Genomic DNA, 15,659 nt, shown 5'->3' with positions numbered 1-15,659 from the left:
GGGTGATAGCTAAAGAGTACACTCAGGGTTTCTTTTTGAGGTGATGAATATGTTCTAAAATTGACTGTGGTGATGGTTTTATATGTCCATGACTATACTAAAGGCCATTGAATTGTACACTTTAAATGGGTAAATTGTATGGTATGTGCATTATATCTCAGTAAAGCTTTTATTAAAAAAAACAACTTATCATTATATTAATAATATGTGTTCATTAGCGCTCACCTCAAGTGCCAGCTGGCAGTGAATGAGGGAAGTAGGGCTAAGGGCAGTGGGAAGTGGTGGGGACCTGGGTGAACAGGCCCTATCTAAAGAGTTAGGTGTTGCTCAATGTTAGCCAGGTGTTGTATTACCAGATATTGTGATTTTTTTTTTTTAAGGGAAACAGAAATCTGGATTTTTATGGAAGTTTTCTGACTTTTAAATTAGGCAATGAATTAAAAAAATTGAGGCCACATCACTGGTCAAAGAAAACCCTCTGCAGATTAGAAATGGCCTATAGATCTTTTATCTCTGATCTTTATATCATTGTTCTTAATGATTTTCCAATTTTATTGAGGTATAATTTCTATATGGTAAAATTATCCAAGTATACATCCAGTTCAATGAGCCTTTTTTTTTTTTTTTTTCATTCAATGAGCTCTGACAAATATATATATCCATGTAAACACCTCAGTGGAAACATTTTCTCAGTCACAGAAGCTTCTTTTCCCCAACTCAGTCAACCCCAACCTGCTCCTCTAGGCACAGATAACCACTAATTTGTCAATGCGGATTATGTTTGTGTTTTTGGAGTATTATATAAATGGAATTATGTGTCTGAATGATTTTTTTTTTTAATTGTGCTGTAAGTGAAAGTTTACAGTTGAAGTTAATGCGTGATGTTTTTGAGGTTCATCTGTTTTGTTGCCTTCCTTTGTATTGCTGAGTAGGTTTCTGCTATATAGCTATACTGTGAGTTATTTATCTGTTCATTTACTGATGGACATTTACGTTGTTACTAGTGTTTGGCAGTTATGCATAAAGATGTAATAAATGTTTGTAAAAAGTCTTTGTGTGTACATTTGTGTTCACTTCTCTTGGATGAATATCTAAGAGTAAAATTGCTCCAACCCTGGACTACATCAAAGGGACACTGTCCCAGGAGAAGTGAAAAGCAATCATATGGGCTCTGGGCCCAATAATGTTTCAGAGTCCTTAGCTTTATTTTCCATTTTTGTCAGATTCCCAGATCTACCCATATTGAGTCAAGACTAATGGATAACCTATTGAGATGGGAGGTTGAAATAACCAGGAACTGTTGTAAGAAGACACAAGTTTCTAGAATGAGAGGGTCTGTTTTCCAGATCTACGTGTACATAGATAGACCAAGAGGCAGTCATTCTGTCAGAATAAGAGGATACTGTGTGGCTTAAGGGGCCCTAGTGGTGCAGTGGTTAAGAGCTGTGGCTGCTAACCAAAAGGTCGGCAGTTCAAATTCAGCAGCTGTTCCTTGGAAACCCTGTGGGGCAATTCTGCTCTGTCCTGTAGGGTCGCTGTGAGTCGAAATCGCCTCGATGGCGATAGGTTTGGTGTTATGGTTGTGGTTTAAAATCAGAAAAGCTATGTGTCAGGGTTGTATCCTTTCACCTCACCATACTTAATCTATATGCTAAGCAAATAATCTGAGAAACTGGAATATATGGAGAAGAGCATGGCATTAGGATTGGAGGAAGATTCATTAACAACCAGCGATAGCAGATGACACAATTTTGCTTGCTGAAAGAGGACGTGAAGCACTTACTGATGAAGATCAAAGACTACAGCCTTCAGAATGGATTACACCTCAACGCAAAGAAAAAAACCCTCACAACTGGACCTGTAAGCAACATCATAATAAATGGAGAAAATATTGAAGGTGTCGAGGATTTAATTTTACTTGGATCAACAGTCAATGCCCATGGAAACAGCAGTCAAGAATTCAGACGACATATTTTTTACATAGGGCAGATCTGCTGCAAAAGACCTCTTTAAAGTGTTCCAAAGCAAAGATGTCACTTTGAGGACTAAGATGCCCCTGACCCAAGCCATGGTATTTTCAGTTGCCTCATATGCATTTGAAAGCTGGACAATGAATAAGGAAGATCGAAGAAGAACTGATGCCTTTGAATTGTGCTGTTGGCGAAGAGTGTTGAATATACCATACCATGGACTGTCAAAAGAATGAACAGATCTGTCTTGGGAGAAGTATAGCCAGAATGCCTCTTAGAAGAGAGGTGCTGAGACTTCCTCTCACGTACTTTGGACGTGTTATCAGGAGGGACCAGTCCCTGGAGGAGGATATCATGCTTGGCAAACTAGAGGGTCAGCGAAAAAGAATAAGACCATCAGCTGGATGGATTGACACCGTGGCTGCAGCAGTGGGCTCAAACATGCCGACGATTGTGATAATGGCACGGGATGGGTCACCATTTCCTTCTGTTACACATAGCGTCACCATGAGCTGGAGCTGGCTCTGCAGCACCTAACGATGCGACAACAGTTGCTTCAGAACTTGCTTCACTACTTGTCACGTTTATAGGTTTCTGTTAATATAGGCCAGGTGGGTATTTGGTCATCCACAAGGATCATGAAATTCATCCTTAATCTCTCTGTGGAGTCTGGCCTTGGTGATTTGTGCCTTTGTAAGTGTCCTGGTCCAGTTGCCACAGCGGGCACTGCCTCTTTAACCTCTTGGTCATCTGGCACGTATTTTGCTATTTTAAAGAATTATGTGTGAATTAATTTTTGGAACTTAAGGCGTCCTTGTCTGATATCTATCCATGTGTGGGATTTAAGAACTAATATCAACCAGAGGTTTCCAGCTAAGTGGTCTAGATTTTACTCTCTGGGAGTAGCTGGCGGTGCTTTTGGTGATGAGATTCATCCTTTAAATCTTCCTCTCCAAAGGTTGCCTGTTATGCATATCTCAGTTGGGGATAGTGTGTTCTTTTCACCACTGACTTCTTGGGCCAGTATTCAGTGACTAGTTTCTTTGTAGCCAAGACTTCGTTATTAGAAATCTTCTTTAAAGCTTCCCAAATCTTTTACAGAATTAAATTCATTCTTATGGAGTGGATAAGATGACTTTTTTTTTTTTGCTATCTACATTATGTACATAGCCTTTTGTGTCTGTAAGCTTGTATCTCCTTGGGTGAAGATTTAAGATGAATTTAAAAATGTCCAGTTTATTTATAGTTTACTGTATTTTTTGTAATACAAAATTTGCCATTTTAACAAATTTTTAAATTATCGTATTTTGGTAAAAATATATATAACAAAACATTTGCCAGTTCACCATTTTTTTACACATACAATTCAGTGATCTTGATTATATTCATCATGTTGGGGGACCATTACCACCATCCGTTTCTAAATTATTCTACTGCCATTAAGAGAAACTCGATGCCCTCTAAGCAAGGACTTCCCCTGGTAACCACTAATAAATTTTGGTCTTTATACATTTGCTGTTCTAGGTAGTTTTTTTTTTAATTAATTTTTATTGTGCTTTAAGTGAAAGTTTACAAATCAGGCCAGTCTCTCATACAAAAATTTACATACACCTTGCTGTACACTCCTAATTGCTCTCCCTCTAATGAGATAGCACAGTTTTTCCCTCTATTCTCTCTCCTTGTGTCCATTCGGGTAGCTTCTGGCCGCCTCTGCCCTCTCATCTCCCCTCCAGACAGGAGATGCCAACACAGTCTCATAGATCTACTTGATCCAAGAAGCTCGTTCTTCACCAGTATCATTTTCTATCCCATATTCCAGTCCAATCCCTGTCTGAAGAGTTGGCTTTGGGAATGGTTCCTGTCTTGGGCTAACAGAAGGGCTGGGGACCATGGCCTCTGGGGTCCTTCTAGTCCCAGTCTGACCATTAAGTCTGGTGTTTTTACGAGAATTTGGGGTCTGCATCCCACTGCTCTCCTGCTCCCTCAAGGGTTCTCTGTTGTGTTCCTTGTCAGGGCAGTCATCGGTTGTGACTGGGCACGATCTAGTTGTTCCAGTCTCAGGCTGATGTAGTCTCTGGTTTATGTGGTCTTTTCTGTCTCTTAGGCTCATAATTACCTTGTGTCTTTGGTGTTCTTTATTCTTCCTTGTTCCAGGTGGGTTGAGACAAATTGATGTATCTCAGATGGGTGCTTGCTAGCGTTTAAGACCCCAGATGCCAGTCTCCAAAGTGGGATGCAGAATGTTTTCTTAATAGATTTCATTATGCCAACTGACTGAGGTGTCGCCTGAAACCATGGTCCTCAGACCTGCGCCCCTGCTACGCTGGCCTTTGAAGCATTCAGTTTATTCAGGAAACTTCTTTGCTCTTGGTTTAGTCCAGTTGTGTTGACCTCTCCTGTATTGTGTATTGTCTTTCCCTTCACCTAAAATAAAACCTATCTACTAATTAGTGGATAGTGTTCTCCTTCCCTCCCTCCCTCCCCCCTTCATAACCATCAAAGAATATTTTCTTCTCTGTTTAAACTGTTTCTTGAGTTCTTATTGTAGTGGTCTTACATAGTATTTGTCCTTTTGCAACTGACTGATTTCACTCAGCATAACGTCTTCCAGATTTCTCCATGTTACGAAATGTTTCACGGATTCATCATTGTTCATTATCGATGTGTAGCATTCCATTGTGTGAATATACCATAATTTATCCATTCATCCGTTGATAGGCACCTTGGTTGCTTCCAACTTTTTGCTATTGTAAACAGTGCTGCAGTGAACATGGGTGTGCATATATCTGTTTGTGTAAAGGTTCTTATTTCTCTAGGATATATTCCAAGGAGTGGGATTGCTGGATTGTATGGTAGTTCTATTTCTAGTTTTTTTTTTTTTTAATAACTTTTATTAAGCTTCAAGTGAACGTTTACAAATCCAATCAGTCTGTCACATATAAGTTTACATACATCTCACTCCCTACTCCCACTTGCTCTCCCCCTCTTGAGTCAGCCCTTTCAGTCTCTCCTTTCTTGACAATTTTGCCTGCTTCCCTCTCTCTCTATCCTCCCATCCCCCCTCCAGACAAGAGTTGCCAACACAATCTCAAGTGTCTACCTGATATAATTAGCTCACTCTTCATCAGCGTCTCTCTCCCACCCGCTGACCAGTCCCTTTCATGTCTGATGAGTTGTCTTCAGGGATGGTTCCTGTCCTGTGCCAACAGAAGGTCTGGGGAGCATGGCCGCCGGGATTCCTCTAGTCTCAGTCAGACCATTAAGTTTGGTCTTTTTATGAGAATTTGGGGTCTGTATCCCACTGATCTCCTGCTCCCTCAGGGGTCCTCTGCTGTGCTCCCTGTCAGGGCAGTCATCGATTGTGGCCGGGCACCAACTAGTTCTTCTGGTCTCAGGATGATGTAGGTCTCTGGTTCATGTGGCCCTTTCTGTCTCTTGGGCTCTTAGTTGTCGTGTGGCCTTGGTGTTCTTCATTTTCCTATTTCTAGTTTTTTAAGGAAGTGCCAAATCGAGTTCCAAAGTGGTTGTACGGTTTTACTTTCCCCCCAGCAGTGTTGCAGTCTCTCCACAACCTTTCCAACATTTATTATTCTGTGTTTTTTGGATTAATGCCAGCCTTGTTGGACTGAGATGGAATCTCATTGTAGTTTTGATTTGCATTTCTCTAATGGCTGATGATAGTGAGCATTTCCTCATGTATCTGTTAGCTACCTGAATGTCTTCTTCAGTGAAGTACCTGTTCATATCCTTTGCCCATTTTTTAATTGAGTTATATGTCTTTTTGTGGTTGAGTTTTAGCAGAATCATGTAGGTTTTAGAGATCAGGCGCTGATCAGAAATGTCATAGCTAAAAACTTTTTCCCAGTCTGTAGGTAGTCTTTTTATTTTTAGGTAGTTAATATGAGTAGGATTATATACTATTTGTCCTTTTGTGACTGACTTGTTTCACTCAGCATAATGTTTTCAAGGTTCATCCATGTTGTAGCATGTCAGGACTTCATTTCTCTTTATGGCTGAGTAGTATTCTGTTTTATATATGTACTACATTATGTTTCTCTGTTCGTCTGTTGATGGACAATTGGGTTGTTTCCACCTTTTGGCTATTGTGAACAGTGCTGCAGTGAACACTGGTGTACAAGTTTCTGCTAGCCTTCCAGCCTTCAGTTCTTTTGGATATATACCTAGGATCAGGATCGCTGGGTCGTTTGGTAGTTTGGTGTTAAACTTTTTGAGGAACCACCAAACTGTATTCCATAACGGCTACACCATTTAAAAAAATTATAATAATAAATTTTTTTTTTTTTTACTAGCAGTGTATGAGGATTCCATTTTCTCTGCATCCTATCCAGCACTTGTTATTTTCTGTTTTATTTTTTTATTTTTTATGTCTTAAAATCACCATCCTGGTAGATGTGAAGTGGTACCGTTCCATGTTCTTATTGGCCATTTGGAGATACGTCTATTGAAGTCTTTTGTTCATTTATTTACTTGGCATATTTTTTAATTGGGTCGTCTGTCTTTTTGCTGTTGAGTTCTTGGTATTTTTTATATAGTCTGGATAGTAGATCCTTATCAGATGTATAATTTGCAAATATTTGCTCCCATTCAGTGGGTTGTCTTTTCACTCTCTTGATAGTGTCCTTTGATGCACACAAGTTTTAAATGTTGGTAAAGCCCATATTATCTGTTTTTATTGTTGTTGTTACCTGTGTTTTTGGTGTTATATTTTAGAAATCATTTCCAAATCCAGGCTCATGAAGATTTGTCCCTGTGTTTTCTACAAAAGTTTTACAGTTCTAGCTCTCAAATTTAGGTCTTTGATCTATTTTGAATTAATTTTTGTATATGGTCTAAGATAAGGATTCAACTTCATTCTTTTTGCATGTGGATATCCAGTTTTCCCAGCACTGTTTGTTGAAAGGACTCTTCTTCTCCCATTGAATGATCTTGGCACCCTTGTCAAAAATCAATTGACCTGGTCTCAACCTACCTGGAGCAAAGGAAAATGAAGACACCAAAAGACATTGTAAAGATGAGCCCAAGAGACAGAAAGGGGCACATAAACCAGAGACTCCATCAGCCAGAGACTGAAAGAACTAGATGGTGCCCTGCTATCACCAATCGCTGCCCTGACAGGGAACACAACAGAGAATCCCTGATGGAGCAGGAGAACAGTGGGGTGCAGATTTCAAATTCTCGTGAAAAGACCAGGCTTAATGGTCTGACTGAGACTGGAGGAACCCTGATGGTCATGGTTCCTGGACCCTTTGTTAGCCCAAGATTGGAACCATTCCCGAAGCCGACTCTCCAGACAGGGATTGGACTGGACTGTGAGACAGTGATACTGGTGAGGATTGAGCTTCTTGGCTGAAGTAGACATATGAGACTATGTGGGCAACTCCTGTCTGGTGGAGACACGAGAAGGAAGAGGGGGACACAGCTGGTTGAATGGACATAGGGAATACAGGGTGGAGAGAAGGAATGTGTTATCTCATTAGGAGGAGAGCAGCTAGGAGCACATAGCAAGGTGTGTATAACTTTATGAGAGACTGACTTGTAAATTTTCACCTCAAGCACAATGAATAAATAAATAAATTTAAAAAACCAATTGACCATATATATATGCGTAGGTTTATTTCTGGGCTCTCTTCTATTCCATTGGTCTATGTGTCTGTGCACATGGCAGTATTATACTGTTTTGAATACGTAGCTTTGTAGTAAGTTTTGAAATTGGGAAGTATGAGTCCTTCAGCTTTATTCTTTTCTAAGATTCCTTAGTTTGAAATTCATGTGAATTTTAGGATGGATTTTTCCATTTCTACTAAAAGCACTGTTGAGATTTTGATAGGGATTGCATTGAATCTGTTTGGGTATATCACTTTGGGTAGTATTTCATCTTAACCATATTAAGTTTTCTAATTTATAAACATAGCATGTCTTTCCATTTATTTAAGTCTTCTTTAAAACTTTCAGCATTGTTTCGTAGTTTCAGTGTGCAAGTCTTGCTCCTCCTCAGATTTATTCCTGTTTTATTCTTTAGGATGCTATTATAAATGGAATTTTTTCTTAATTTGCTTTTCAGATTTTTTGTTGCTAGCTTGTAGAGAAATACGATTGATTTTTGTGTGTTGATTTTGTATCCCTTTACTTTGCTGAATTTGTTAGCTCTTAACAGTTTTTTTAAATAGATTCATTTGCAAACAGAGGTAGTTTTACTGTAATTTCTTTTTCAGCAGCCCTGTGAGACAAGTGGAGTCCCGGGGTAGTATAAATGGTTAATGTGTTCTACTGCTAACTGAAAGGATGAAGTTTGAGTCCACCCAGAGGTGCCTTGGAAGAAAGGCCTGGAGATTTACTTCTAAAAAATCAACCACTGAGAACCCCATGGGGCACAGTTCTACTGTTGACACACCTGGGCTTCCCCTGAGTCGGAGTCGACTTGACAGCAGCTGATTTTTTAGTTTAATGAGCCAAGTACTAGTACATCTATTTTACATTTGAGGAAAATGAGAATAAGCTGTTCATGACTCACAGCCAGTGAGTATCAGTGCTCAGACAAAGCATGTGCCTTGTTACGATAGACGGGCTCTGCCTTTCAGGGTTGGTTTAGGCATAGATGTATATGTTTTTCCCCCTCCAGTGATTACTTTGCCCTGTTAAATTTTAGTTTTCCTCTTTAATAACTTTTATTGATGTATAAAATACATATATAAATACATGAAATGTATTTAAAATGCATAAAATTTGATGATTTTTGTGCATTTATGCACATTTGTAATTGCTAAAATAAAAAAAAAAAAGCTCATTGCAGTTGAGTTGATTCCAAATCAGGGCAACACACGTGTTTCGGGGTAGAATTGTGCTCCATAAGGTTTTCACTACCTAGGTAAAATAGAACTTTTTAAATAATTTGTTTTGTATACAAAAAGATTTTGTTGCTTGCATTTTCCTTAGGATGAAAAACTCTCTTTAAAGAAGAGTAACATGGCATTTCATATTTGTTATGACATCAGATGGGCATTTAGATTCAGAAGCTGTTATAAGATGGTCCAAATGCAGCTTTCTCCTTTTTTCACTTTAGCTTTCATCTGCTTATCTTCTTTGTACTTTAGCTTCCACATCTATTTAACTGTAGGCAGCTTCTCTTTTCCTCTTAAACAGCTTTACAGCCTGGAGTGATACCTGGGAAAAAGGGCTGTCTGTGGGGCCCTGGTGGCACGATGGCTGAGAGATCAGCTGCCAGACAAAAAGGTGGGCAGTCCTAATCCACCAGCTGTTCTTTGGAAACCCTGTGGGGCCGTTCTCCTCTGTCCTGTAGGGTTGCTGTGAGTTGGAGTTGACTTGACAGCTATGGGTTTGATTTTATTTATTTATTTTTTGGTGAGTAGGTAATCATTTTACCTGGAAAAATGTAATCTGTGCAGTTGAGTGCCTTATTGCCGTTCTTTGGCCCTTGTTGAAATACTGGCCCATGTGAGCTGTGAGGGCCTATGTTTGTAAAACTTCTGCATGGTAAAATTTTATCAAGAATCAGGGATCTGAGATTTAGGTAAAAATACTCAGAGGTGGTAAAAATGCATAAAAAGCAACTCTCCTTTAAGAATTTCATCTTCTCACATATAAGACTATGTAGACAGAGCTGCTGTTGAGTTGGCTCCAACTCACGGTAACCCTATGTGCAACAGAAGGAAATATTGCCCAGTCCAGCGTCATCCTCAGGATCACCAGCATGTTTCAGTCCGTGATTGTGGCTGTTGTGCCAGTCCATCTCACGGAGGATCTCCCTTGCCCTTGCTGGCCTTCTATTTCACCAAACATGATTCCTCCTGATGATGCGTCCAAAGCAAGTGAGTCAGACAATGTTCTGTCGTGATCCATAAGATTTTTCATTGGCTGATTTTTAGAAGTAGATCACCAGGCTTTTCTTTCTGTTCTGGAAGCTCTGCTGAAGTCTGCCCAGCATGGGTGACCTGCTGGTATTTGAAATACTGGTAGCATCGCTTCCAGCATCACAGCAACATACAAGCTAACCACAGTACCATAAGCTGACAGACAGTGATGCTATAGTTAGGGTCATACCCATGGAATAGAGCAAGTTTTTTTCTAGTCCTCATAAAACCGAGATTAAGATAAAATTCTTTTTGAGAAAAAAGTTCAGATAATTGGTTCTGTAATTTTTCATTTGACTAATAAACCATAAAAGTCAGGAAGGGGGTTTTCTCTTCTCTGCTCGTCTTTTTTTTTTTTTTTTCTGGGTCTTATTTTCATGCTCCCCTTTCCCTTCTCTCCCTGTCTCGCTCTATCTGTCTTTCAGATCTCAGTTTAGATGCCATACCAAGAAGCCTTCTCTGACCCCTACTCTCTGTCTTGGTTAATGATCATTCCCAGTGTTCACACAGTACCTTCCTTGTTGTAATATTTGTCTTACTGTATTAAAATTGCTTAATCACCTCTCATCTCTGCCTGCCCTCAGTCCTCACTTTCAGTACTCTGAGGGCAGGAACTGTGTTTGTCTTAGTACAGTATTTGTTTGTATAGTGTCTGACTTATCATAGATTCTCAATATGTACTCAATTAAACAAATACTTAAAGTTTTTTTCAGATTTTATTTTAATGGTCCCTGATTGATTTGGAGACTTTATAGTTGCTATTTGGACACAACTGGTTTGGTCGAGAGTATTTTCAAACTTACTTATAAAGACATCAGCTCAAATGTAGGATGTTGTATGAGTCAGGGCCAAGCAGCACACTGGATATTTCAGACGCACACAGGAAATGCATAGGCTGCTTTGGCTCACTGTTGTTGATGTCCTGCAGGGAACCAATGCAGCAAAAATTAAAATGATTTCATTAGCATAGGAAATATTATAATGACTGCTAAAAAGTTTCTTCTCTCTTTGGGAAGCTGTATAATAAAATATATGCTTGTGTTCAATATTTGATGATTGTCTTCAAAGAAAATACTGACCTTGGTCTCAATGAGCCGAATAGTAATCTTGAGTAACTTTATGAAGCAGAGTGTAACAGGTAGGGCTGCTTGAACTCTTTTTTTTTTTTTTTTTTAACTCTTAAAATATATTAGCTTAGCTGATTATAGTGTTGTATTACTTTCCGTTGATAAGAATTATGAATAAAGTATATGGATTTTATGTAGTTAATAAAATTTCTCATTTTTGGTTTATGCTACTTAGGATTTTCAACTCATTGAAACAACTGTCAAGGTCCATTCAGGAGACGGAAACTGCATAGTAAATTTGAACAGGTAAAGTTTAATATAAAGAATTATTAACTGTTACAGGGCATTGAAGTAATGAGGGATTGGCTAGGAAGTAGAGAAAACTCTGAAGAATATAGGAATAGCAAAACGTGGGAGCGGCCAATATGCCTAGGTCTGAGATAGCATGTTCAAGGAAGTCACCTTCCCAGGGCTGAGTGGCCATGCCTAAGTGGATGACAGAGAAGTTCACTGTGATGCCATGTTGGCACAACATGCTGGAAACCCACCATCTAGAATGTTAGAGAAGGAGCCCTGGTGGTGCAGTCGTTAAATGCTTGGCTGCTAACCGAAAGGTCGGTGGTTTGAACCCACCAGCCGCTCTGCGGGAGAAAGATGTGACAGTCTGCTTCCATAAAGATTGCAGCCTCGGAAACCCTATGAAGCAGTTTTACTCTGTCCTGTAGGGCCGGTGTGAGTCAGAATCAACTAGTCTGCATTGGGTTTTAGGATATTAGAGAAATCCGTTTGAAGGGAGGTGTCTTACCTCAAGCACTCTGCCAAGAAACCTCTTGAGGGTGGGTGTTAGAGGAGGCCATTGGCTGCTGGATGCTGCTGATGACTGTACACTTTGGGACTCAGGCACCCAGCAGAGGCTGGGCACTTGGGGAAGCTGATTTTGTGGGATGGGGGCAGGGAGGGAGGTGAGTGTGAGAGGAGCATACTGGAACCAGGAAAAGAAGCCCCTTCCTTTCGTAATGTCTCTCCAGTGCCCTCTACCGACTAAGCTTAGTATCATGCCTGTTGGCAAAGGAAAAATTTTTAATAGGCCCATCTCCATTTTTACAGAGCAGGCAATGAAGAGTGGATTTGCACTGAGAGGCAATACATTGACAATTGACACAACTGCTATTATGCAGAGTTATAGGAAAAACTCATTAATAGTTTTTTTTTCATTAATAACCTAGTATTTTTTTTCTCAACAGGATACTCTTGGTTACTACCATTTTATATTTTAAATATTTCTTTAATATAGGAATTAATTTAAACTGCTATGCCAGAGGCACCCACTGCTCTTATTTTTTTTTTTATTATAGATGAGTTTGGTTTGTTCTAAAACTTTTATATACATGGAATCGTACAATATGCACTCTTGTGTAAGGTTTCTTTCATATAGTATGATGTTTTGGGGATTTATTCATGCTATTGAAAAAAAATTTTTTTTTTTTTTTTTTTACTGCTGGTATGGAAACCCTGGTGGCATAGTGGTTAAGTGCTACAGCTGCTAACCAAAGGATTGGCAGTTCGAATCTGCCAGGCGCTCCTCGGAAACTCTATGGGGCAGTTCTACTCTGTCCTATAGGGTCGCTATGAGTTGGGATTGACTCGATGGCACTGGGTGTCTGGGATTGCTGGTATTAGTAGTTCATTCCTTTTTTATTGCTGTGTACTATTAATATTTCATTGCATGAAAGGAGGCCTCAGTTCCTTAACATTTGAGCCTCTCTACAATGCTCTCTGAGCACCCCATGGCATACAGCTATCTCCCCAGAACAAATGATCAAAGATGAAGCAAGGAAGAAGTCATGATGCCTTTTATGACCTAGTCACACAGTGTCACTTCTGCCACATTCCATTCATTAGAATTGAGTCACTAAGTCCAGCTCATTCTCAAGGAGAGGGAAGGGCTCTGCCTTTGGAGGGAGGAATATGGAAATATTTGACGTATTTTAAAACCACCACCATTTTTCCTCCTCATTTGTTTGCTTTGGCACTTTTGTAAAAAAACCAATGAACTATATAACTATGGACCTATTTCTGGGATCTCTATTCTGTTTCATATGGTCTATTTGTCAGTATGCCAGTATCACACTGTTGTAGCTTTATAGTGAGTCTTCAAGTCAGGCAGTATAAGTTGTCTAACTTCATTCTTTATCAAGATTGATTTGGGCATTCTAGGCTCTGTATTTCCATGTAAATTTTAGATTAAGTTTGTCAATTTGTACAAAAAAGTCTGCTGGCATTGTGATTGGGATTCCATTGAATCTATAGATTCATTTGGGGAGAATTGACATCTTAACAATACTGAGTTTTCTAATCCATATACATGTTATATCTATTTATTTAGGTCTTTAATTTCTCTCTGCATAGTTTTGCAGTTTTCAATGTAAAGGTCTTTCACTTATTTTGTTAAGTTTATTCCAAGATATTTGATGTTATCCTAAGTGGAACTGTTTTTGTTTTTTAAATTTCGTTTTCTGGTTGTTTGCTGCTAGTATATAAAGATATAATTGATTTTTATATATTGACCTTGTATCCTGTGACCTTGCTAAATTTACTTATTACTTCTAGAAGTTGTTTTGTAGTTTCCTAAAAGGATTTTCTATGTAAACAATCTTCTCACTTATGAATAGAGAAAGTTTTATTTCTTCCTTTCCTTTTTATGCCTTTTATTTCTCTTTCTTGGCTACTGTACTGGCTAGTATGCAATATTTAATAGAAATAGTATTTTTTACTATATGGAGGAAATGTTCAAATTTTTAAATTGAGTACAATGTTAGCTATAGGTTTTTCATAAATGCTCTTTATCAGATGAGGAAGCTTCCTTCTATTTCTAGTTCATTGAGAGTTTTTAGTCATAAATGAATGTTGAGTTTTGTCAAGGTTTTTCTTTTTGTATTGAGATGATGATATGGTTTTTCTTTTTTATTCTGTTAACATGGTGAATTACATTGATTTTTTTATATGTTTAATCAGTCTTGCATCCCTAGGATAAACCTTGCTTTGCCATGGTGTATTACTCTTTTTACCTATCGTTGAATTTGGTTAGGTAAAATTTTGTTAAGAGTTTTTTGTGTATGTTCATGAGGGATATTTGTCTGTAATTTTTTAAAAATAATTTTGTGTTTAAGGTGAAAGTTTTCACAGCAGATTAGGTTCCTATTTAACAATTTCTACACAAATGATTTAGTTACATTGGTTGCATTTTTTACAATGTGTCATTCATTCAGTTCTGGTTGTAGCACATCTGGTATTCTGGTTTCCCTAGAATACCGGTGGCTTTAGAGTGATTTTTGACCAGTTGGTCTTATATATATGATTTTTTTCAGGCAGCATATTCTGTATTTTATGAGGCCCCCCTCCCCATTTTTTTTAAGGTTTTACTGACTGACTCATAGAACAAGAACATAGAGAGTAGTCTCTTAGTTTTTTGGAAGAGTTTGTGTAAGATTGGTGAATTTTCTTCCTTAAGTGTTTGGATTTAGTGGATGTTTGAATTCACTAGTAAAAGCATCTGAGCCTGGAGTTTTCCTTGTGGAAAGGTTTTTGTAAATAACAAATTCAATTTTCTTAATAGATACAGGGCTATTCAGATTTTATATTTAATCTTGTGTCAGTTTTGTTAAGTTGTATTTTTTGAGAAATTTATCCATTTTCTTTAAGTTGTTGAATTTATTGGCATAAAATTGTATGTACTATTCCCATATTATTCTTTTAATGTCTATAGGATCTGTAGTGATGTTCCTTTATTCCCGGTATTGGCAACTTGCGTTTTCTCTTTTTATCATCAGTTTCTCTAGGGGCTTATCAATTTTATTGCTCTTTGCAAAAGACCAACTTTTGGCTTTGTTAATTTTCTCCATTTTTCTATCTTACTGAGTTCTGCCCGTATGTTTATTATTTTCTTCCTTTTACTTACTTTAAACCCTGGTGGCGTAGTGGTTAAGTGCTACGGCTGCTAACCAAAAGGTTGGCAGTTTGAATCTTCCAGGGGCTCCTTGGAAACTCTACGGGGCAGTTCTGCTCTGTCCTGTGGGCTCGCTATGAGTCGGAATCGACTCCACGGCACTAGGTTTGGTTTTGGTTTGGTTTACTTACTTTGGGTTTACTTTGGTCTTTTTCTGGCTTCTTAAGGAGAGCCTTAGGTCATTTATTTTGTTCTCTTTTTTCCTAATACTTTTAAAGCTATTAAGTTTCTTGTTGCTTTAGCTACATCAGTATAGCAGATACTTTTAAAGTGTTTTCACATGTATTATCTTACCCTGAGAATTAAGTAGGACAAGTAGTCTCAAATCTAACTTATTGATGGGAAAATAGCTGAACTGGTGTACTGAAGAATACATAACTTGTTAACCGTGGGATTGATGCTTGCTTCCAGAGTGAGGTCTACTCTTCAGTTTTTTCACATTGTTTATGACTCCCAGATTTCTGAGAGCTTTACATGTTTAGGCTTTTCAGATCCTGATGTCATAACAAGGATCAGGAAAAGAAGCTGAGAGCAGAGAGGTTTGGAACCTTTTTTTATTAAGCACTAAGGTATCTTTGGAGCTGTCCCTCCACTTTTCAAAGTCAGGAAGTTGTTGATGCCTTTGTGTAGGTGAAAGACGGTCTCTGTCTATCTGGAACTAAGGGGTGGCCATGAGATAGAAGTGCTTTTCTAAGTTTAAAGGTGTTTAAAAATAGTAATTCTGGTA

At 38.5% G+C, this 15,659-nt stretch overlaps 1 protein-coding gene across 2 annotated transcripts in view; it reads left to right on the top strand.

The window, feature by feature from the left end:
- The window catches only part of IP6K1 (inositol hexakisphosphate kinase 1), a 79,263-nt gene that overhangs the window by 5,562 nt on the left and 58,042 nt on the right, over positions 1–15,659 (top strand). The window contains exon 2 of one of the 2 annotated variants that reach the window (XM_049863515.1): positions 11,162–11,232. The exons of the other annotated variant lie outside the window; for it this stretch is intronic. The gene's annotated coding sequence lies outside the window, so the exon portion shown is untranslated. The remainder of the gene's footprint in view (positions 1–11,161; positions 11,233–15,659) is intronic. 2 annotated transcript variants of the gene reach the window in all.

This window comes from Elephas maximus, chromosome 20 (assembly GCF_024166365.1).
Source record: "Elephas maximus indicus isolate mEleMax1 chromosome 20, mEleMax1 primary haplotype, whole genome shotgun sequence".
NCBI lineage: Eukaryota > Metazoa > Chordata > Mammalia > Proboscidea > Elephantidae > Elephas > Elephas maximus.
Note: the sequence above shows the minus strand (reverse complement) of the source record. Positions and strands in the feature narration are given on the sequence as shown.